The sequence below is a fragment of the Herpailurus yagouaroundi genome, unplaced genomic scaffold, assembly GCF_014898765.1.
Source record: "Herpailurus yagouaroundi ecotype Mexico unplaced genomic scaffold, PumYag 67702, whole genome shotgun sequence".
In the NCBI taxonomy this organism is placed as follows: domain Eukaryota; kingdom Metazoa; phylum Chordata; class Mammalia; order Carnivora; family Felidae; genus Herpailurus; species Herpailurus yagouaroundi.
Window position 1 is genome coordinate 3,396,956 of NW_024420501.1, and position 8,158 is coordinate 3,405,113.

At 43.8% G+C, this 8,158-nt stretch overlaps 1 long non-coding RNA gene across 1 annotated transcript; it reads right to left on the reverse strand.

Moving 5' to 3' along the window:
- Positions 1 to 1,432: 1,432 nt before the first annotated feature.
- LOC121025820 (uncharacterized) lies at positions 1,433 to 5,619 on the reverse strand. The gene is made up of 3 exons (XR_005788153.1): positions 4,583 to 5,619; positions 1,955 to 1,957; positions 1,433 to 1,464 (listed from the first exon to the last, which is right to left on the reverse strand). It is a non-coding gene; the product is annotated as an uncharacterized LOC121025820 (long non-coding RNA).
- Positions 5,620 to 8,158: the final 2,539 nt, after the last annotated feature.

The following is an 8,158-nucleotide window of genomic DNA, read 5'->3' on the forward strand; positions in this document are numbered from 1 at the left end:
GAGGGGGAGTCAATGTGAAGCCTGTTAACAGAGGAGTAACAAACCAAGACTGCATTTAGAAAGATGATATTCCAAGGGCAAGTCAGGGATCGACAGGCAGAAAGCAGAGGCAGAGGAGTTCCCCCTTTCTTTTCCGGGTGGTTGAAAAACTGGTGGTGGACCAGAAAGATGATGTCAACTGAGGCAGCAGAAAGAGCCCTTTTGCAAATCAAACCCTCAGCCATGCAGAAGAGATCACACACACACACACACACACACACACACACACACACACACACACACAGTGCCTGGCTGACGGTAGATGTTTAGTAACTGTGTGGACTGACTGACTGAATGAGCACAATAAATAAATGAATGCATTCACATTTTGGGCCCAAGAAACCAGTAGAGAACCGTTGTAAAATGCCATTGGTTTTGGAAGTTGATAAGCTACTCGTTACACAGAAAGTTGAACTGGATATCTTTGGAAATCTCTTCCAACGTGAAGATTTTATGATGCAAGGCCGCTCCCCTGTGAAAGTGAAGTAGTGGCAGGAAAGGGGCTAGGTGAGATGTTCTAAAGAAAGCCAAAAAAACTGATCCCATTACAAATGTCAAGGGGTGAGTTTGCCACATCAGGAAAAAACAAACAAAGACAGCTAAAAGTTGGCAGATTTTTTAAATAAAGGCCCTAGAAAAAGGAAGCAACCGATCGTCATAACTAAGCTTCTGAAGGCAGGCAGTGTGGTACACATCAGGAGCCTCCATGTTAGAGGGAAGGAGTATCAGGTGGTTGGAGGTAGACCCAGAAGCAAGGTCTAGAAGAAACGCAAGTAGGCAAGAGTGCATAATTAGAAAAGGAGGGTAGGCGGCAACAGGCAGAGGTCCACGTGGGTGAGCGGTGAGCACCAGGGTACTGAGCGAGGAGAAAGCAGACAGAAGATCAGAACGGGAAGAATCTGGTAAAAAGCAGTCAGTCAGTAAGCACCAACATCACCGATAACCAGCAAAGTCCCAATGACAGGCATGGGTCTAGGCAAAGCTCAAGTTCCCAGGAGGCCTGGCTAAAAGAAAGCATCCTTCCTAACCTTGGGGAAATTGGGGTATCAACCACTGTACCAGATTAAGGACTTCACAGTGGAGAAAGAGAACAGGGCCCAGCTCCTGGCACAGAAGTACAAGGCCAGCCTCAATCACAAGGAACTAAGCAAGAGGAGCCTTACAGAAAACCTAAGCACATGACGTCAGAAGGAGACTAGCAGACATGCTGACCTACGCAGCTTAAGGTTCCTGAAATTCTCCCCAACTTAGAACAGGCTGGGGCCCAAAGCCGGGTTCATGGTTGACCTGCCCCAGCTCTGTCCACTGTTAAGGCATGGAAGTCAGCAGGCCCTCAGAGCCCTCCCAACATCAGAAGCATGAGGCAGGATCATGAGCAGGAAAGAATACCAATGAGAGAGAGAGAGAGAGAGAGAGAGAGAGAGACTGTCACATGGGAAGGACCAGGGAAGAGTAATACAGAATTCTGCTTACAGAGATCTCTTCTCTGTCCACTTTCCCCACCCACCACCACACTTCCCTAATCCAGAATACGTTTCTTAAAAAGCTCTATGGCCCACAGGTATTACCCGGAAATCCACTCATTTTTATATGTGTCATCATACCTAGAAAAAATAATTAGTAGGCATCAGTCCCTTGGTCAAGAGCCGTGTCCCCAGCTACATATACAACCTTTGGTGGGAAGATCAGATTCCCAGTACATTTTTTTCCTAAGGTACCATCTCATGATCATGTATGATCATAAACATGTAATGGAGGGGGCAGCCCATATTGCTTTTCATATTTCCCATTCTGAACCACAGACTTCTATGTTCCTAAGGGGTTTAAACAACGCTCTGGACTATCCACTCTCACTGTACAGACGGAAGTCTGAGGAACACTGAGGAAAGTTACATAAAAAAAAAAAAAAAAAAACACCCTCCAAAATTACACAAGAAACTAGCGGCAGAGCCAGCAATAAATCCCTGATGTCTTTGCTCCTTCCCTGTTTGTAGTGTCAACAAATCTGGTAGAGATGCCAGTCATTAAAAAGTATAATGGAGCTAAACACATTCGCTCCTGATTTTTAACCCTTCCCACGGAGCTCACACAGAGCCCAACAGAAAATCTCTTTCCATCTGCACAGACGTTCTTTGATACGTGACAGGATGGAAACCCACCAGAGGTGACGCCATTTAGATCATCCAACTCGAAAGCAAGAGAAAGCCTCAAGCAACACCATCTGATGATGAGATTTTGCTGCTTTGGAGAATGAATCAAATTCATCCTAGAGGCTCATCTGCTGCGTGACACGCTCATTGCTTGATATGGAAACTCCCTAACAAATTTCAACACAAGAAATACTATGACTAGCATTTGAAGAAATGCAAAGCAGGCGGTTGCTTGAGCCCTAATATCTATAGCACCCTTTGTACTTCTACGAAAGCTGGGAAGAGAGAAAGGGTCTCATTTATGGAAAGGCTTTTCACTGTTACTTCTGAGTATAAAATAAATGGAAAGAGAAGGTGAGAAAGTCTAATAACTGGTGTTAACTGAATAAATGAATTGCTAATAACTGAATAAATGAACTGCTGTAACATGTGAAGAACGTGATTGGAATTACTTAACAATATCCCTCTGTAATCAAATAGAATAAGCTCGGTATATTTAGAAAAGCTAAACACATACATATTATACACCAAAAACCTGACTTTGGCCAACCTTTGTCACCTACAAAGTATGGGCTGCTCCTTTAAGTATGGTTTATTCTTCCAATTAGTGGGCCTTGAGTTTAAAAAAAAAAAAAAATTCCTAAAACCACATTTTCTTTAATTCACAATAACTTCTGTTGAGTAAATGAAATGAACCATATTCATCTCCAGAATCAGAGGTAAGCAAATCAATAAAAAAAATCTCTATTTTAAAAAAGAGTAACTTTACAGTGAAGAAACCTGACAAATACTATCCCAGCCAGTTTACTAGCAAAAGTTAAAACCAAAGTTTGAAAATGGGTGCTGGATTCTTCCATGTGGTGAACAGATATATAAGATATAATATTGAGAAATTAAGAATATAAATCTAAGTATTCTTTAGCTCTACCTTTTTGGCGTATCTCTCAAAATCAGGGAGTCCTCTTAGACCCTATTAGCCAGAACTTCCATTAAAAAATATATGCAGCAGGGGCGCCTGGGTGGCTCAGTTGGTTAAGCGTCGGCTCGGGTCATGATCTCATGGTCCATGGGTTCGAGCCCTGCATGGGGCTCTGTGCTGGCAGCTCAGAGCCTGGAGCCTGTTTCACATTCTGTGTCTCCCTCTCTCTGCCCCTCCCCCGCTTTCACTGTGTCTCTCTCAAAAATAAACATTAAAAAAATTTTTTTTGGAAAAAGAAAGTACCAAATTATTAAAAGAAAAAAAAACATATGCAGCAAAAAAAAATCCCCAATTTTCTCTATCTACCTTATGGCAAATGTATTGTTTTCAGTTATTTGAAATATATCTTAATCTTAATGAGGCATGCTGCTCATTATTTTCTCTACTGAGGAGTCAAACTAGAACCCCAAAACTATTAATAATGTACTAAAGGTTAATTTCAGCAAAAAGCTACTTGTTTACTTTCTGTGTGCCTTTCCCTCCGGAACAATCTTTCTGAGAAGTGCTCTAAGTTTATGTCAGAAGCCAAGAGCCTGAAGTAGGGATGGGGGGCGGGGGAGGGTAAGGAGTGAGTGGGGCTGCTGGGGACCATATTCCCGGGTAGCTGACCCTGGTCATCAGTCTTTGGGCAAGTACTATTATTTGCTTTCATTCCTTCTCTATCATCCTTTGCTCCCTCTGAATCTGGTGATTTCAAGGAACCAACTTTGTTTATGACACATGCTGTATATGATTTGGTTTGAAGCAGCTCTGTGTTTATGCGAAGTAAAGCAATGTTCTTTTTCAAAGCTCTCAGTTCTTAAAATATCGGAACTTGCAGAAAGCACATGCAGGGTTGTTATTATCCCTTCAGATCAATAGCTCAGTCACTGCTATGAGATATTAAAAAAGGAGTTAGGAAGACAAGCAAATCTTTAGACTTGCCATCTATTCTGGCAAAAGCAGCATAGCAGAGAGGCACAAACATATTAAAAGCCATTTTAGCAAGTGAGTTCTTGCCAAGCAAAAAGAATCTTGGGCCACTTTATCTACCTAAATGTTTTTACGGTGGTTTTAGCTGGCAGGCAATTGAATTCTAGGAACAGCTACAGGCAAACAGAGGCTTGGAGGTTGAGGAACGAGAGTGGATGTGGGCAAGCTGGACACGAGAACACTTGCAAAACACATTAGCTTCCCCTAACTGCCCCCAGAACAAATATTCGTGAGAATATTCATTAATTTCAAATCCCTTCACCAGCTAAACACACTTCACAATTTAAGTAAGCATTTGAAACATGTCAGTTGCATATACCTGTCTCCATGATTACAGTGAAATTTAAAAGGTCCCACTCAGCAAGAAAGATGTTATCTGAAAACTCACGTTTAAAAACAATCTACTGAAACAAACCACAAGAGACTCTTAGCTATAGAGAACAAACTATGGGTTGATGGAAGAAGGTAGGTGGGAGACGGGTTAGATGGCTGATGGGTACTAAGGAGGGTACTTGTGATGAGCACTGGGTGTTGTAAGTGATGAACCACTGTATTCTACTCCCGAAACCAGTACTGCACTGCATGTGAACTAAAACTTAAAAACAAAAACGAAAAACAGCCAAATCCCAATTGATGGACATAGTATAAAACACCTGACCAGTACTGCTCAAAACTATCAACGTCATCTAAACCAAGGGAAGTCTGAGAAGCTGTCCCAGCCACCAGGAGCCTAAGGAGACACGGTAACTAAACATGACACGGCATATTCTGGATGGGATCCTGGGACAGAAAAATGATATTAATGGAAAACTGAGGAAATAAAGTATGGACCTCGGTTAACAATAACGTATCAATACTGGTCCAGTAATTGTGACAAATACACGTTACTAGTAGTGTAAGATGTTGGTAATACAGGAATGCATGCGGGATATAGGAAAACTCTACTCTCTAAGCAACTTTTCTGCAAATCTACAACTCTTCTAAAATTAAAAGTTTTCCAAAATATTTTACAAATCTTTCCTTGGCTATCTCCCGTCCCTGTTCAAATTTTGTGCTCCTAACCAATTATCGGAAAGAGAATCAATGAGCCTTGTGCACCTGTTGTGTGAGAATAAAAACGCAATTAATTTTGTGGATCGCCTGAGAGTCACCAGATGGGAATGGTTTTGTCAAAACAGTCCTTGAGTCAAACAAGGAGCAAATTTAAAGTCAAAGGCAAAATCGAGGATGAGTGACCTTTGACAACGCAGTCAATCCATCAGCAGTTTGATGGTGTAGCACAGCCCCAGAATCTAAACACAGCCAAGAATATGCACATCTGAACCTTGCTAATGCTTTAAAATGCTTTAGATATAAATCTAGAAACTATGACAACCTAAGCTTTAGCAAAAAATTGTTTTGACCAATAAACGTTAAAACAATATTTTTAAGTTTATTCATTTTGAGAAGGCGAGAGCACGCGTGGGGAGGGTGAGAGAGACAGAGAGGGAGGGAGGGCGGGAGAGAATCCCAAGCAGGCTCCACACTCTCAGCGCAGAGCTCAACGGGGGCTCCAACTCACGAACCCTGAAATCAGGACCAGAGCCGAAATCAAGAGTCAGAAGAAGTCTTGAGGTTCGTGGGTTCGAGCCCCGCATCGGGCTCTGTGCTGGCAGCTCGGAGCCTGGAGCCTGCTTCGGATTCTGTGTCTCCCTCTCTCTCTGTCCCTCCCCTGCTCATGCTGTCTCTATCTCTCAAAAATAAATAAACATTAAAAAAAATTTTAAAGAAAAAAAGAGACGCTTAACGGACTAAGCTAAGCCACCCAGGCACCCCTAACATGATTTAAAAAACAGACCTCCAACACTGGAATTATGGGCATTGTCAGTTTTACAATCATTTCTTGGATTTGGAAGGCACTAGACAAAAAGTTAGATTCAGAGAGGTGAAGGTTGGAAAATACTACGTAATTTTTAAAGTCCGGGTGTGGGTTGACTGGTCAAGTCGCCCTTGTTGACATTTCAGTGGACCTGTGAAGACATCAACTGATAAAATGGCAGGGGGGAGGGGGTGCGGTGGCTGAAATGCAGTTTATTACCCACTGTTAGTGAGCAGCGGTGTAACTTCATTTCAAAGCTGGTTTACATAGTACATCCTATTTTACTTTGCCGGAGTCCGTTTCAGTGCGTGTATTTGCGGAACACGGGCTCTCAAACCCGATTGCCTGTCAGCATCACCTGGAGGGCCCGGGAGCCACAGGTGGCCAGGCCGCAACCCCCCCCCCCCCCCCAGAGGTTCCGGTGCAGCAGGTCAGGTCTGAACCAGAGGCCCCGCAGCTGCAGTCCCAACAGCTCCCAGGGGATGCTGGTGCCCGTCTTGGGTCAACATCCCGCCGTTAGAAAACTTACGATCCTAAATAAAACAACTCAAGGCAAAACTGAAAGGATATGGGAATGTTCTGCTCTTTTTCTCCAGCAACAAATATTTTCTGAGCATTTCTTGCAGTTCCCAGCACTACAGCAGACCCCGACTCTAGATACAGCGCAGCGAATAAGCACACACGCCCTCTTGGGTCTTGTTCCACGGGCGGGGGAGGCGGCTAATCATCAGTTCCAAGATCCATTGTGAGTTACAACTGCGGAAAGACCTGCTTTACAGCAGCACAAGGGGCCATGCGGCCCTGTGAGACTAGGGGGCCTGACCCCAGGGTGGGGGGTAAGGGAAGGCTTCCTGAAGGAAGTGCTGCTCGAGCTTCGTTCTGGAAGGGGGACTAGAAGTGGGGTCTCCGGGAAGAGGATTCCACACGGTGGGAGCGGCGGCGTGCGGTGGGCCAGGGTAGAGCCCCGAGGGCCGGCCCGGCCGGTGTGACTGAGAAACACAAGGGAAGAGTCAGGGGTCAGAGATGTGGTCGCACAGGCAGGCAGGGGGGTGCCACAAGGAGTCAGCGTGAAAAGGACTTTAGTGTAAGTTTTTACAAAATCGGGTCTCACTGCTTTGCAGAGACGGATGAAGAGGGGCCAGGGTGGACCCAAAAGATATTCAGGAGGCGGGCTGCCCGGAACTTGGTGACGGACCGTGCAAGATAGCACGAGGGGGAGAAGGGAAGAATCCAGGGTAGCTTCTAAGACTGTAAAATGCAGTGCAGTTGTTAGTGGTGCTTTTCCAGTCTGACTTGAGGTTTTCTCTGTGCGTAGGAAAAGACTCACGAAAATAAACAGTAGGATGACAGGTCAGATGCTTCTCTTTTCCAAGAAGGAAAAATTTCCTTTGAGAGCGTTATATATGAAGCTCAAAGTAACCTTATTGTCTCCTTTCACTGTTGTGGAAGCAAAGACTGACAGAATTACTTATCTCATTTGGAAGAGCATCTAATTTTTAGCTTTCGCATGGCATTTATCACTTTCTGCCTGGTATTTTCATCACATCTTCTATGTGCCTCATTCTCTTTTTCTAAACTCGAAGTTCCCTAATGAAAGATAATTACTACAACAATAAGAAATCTTAGAGGCATCTATGTACTGAAATGTAGGGGTGCTGGAGGTGGGAAGGGGAGTAGAGAAAAAACAGGCAGAAAATCCTTTTCTTTTGTCCCATTGACCAAATGGGTTGCCCCTTTAAAAAATGGTGCAGAGGAGTAGAAAAAGGTGTTCACTGTGTATTTTACATTGAAACATACTTAAATCGGTAGTGGAATAGAATTAAAACAGTGAAGGGTTGTAAAATATTGCTTTCTATAACTAGAAAAAAACTAAGCAATATTTGGATGACCAGTGGTGAACATGAAAATATTCCTTTTAAAATGTTTTTAATGTTTATTTTTGACAGAGAGAGAGACAGCGCGCGCACGCATGTGTGAAAGCAGGGGAGGGGCAGAGAGAGAGGAGGACAGAGGATCTGAGGTAGGCTCTGCGCTGAGAGCAGAGAGCCTGATGTGGGGCTCGAACTCACAAACTGTGAGATCATGACCTAAGCCGAAGTCAGATACTTAACCAACTAAGCCAACCCAGGCGCCCCTCCATTGTTTTTAATGTCACCATAT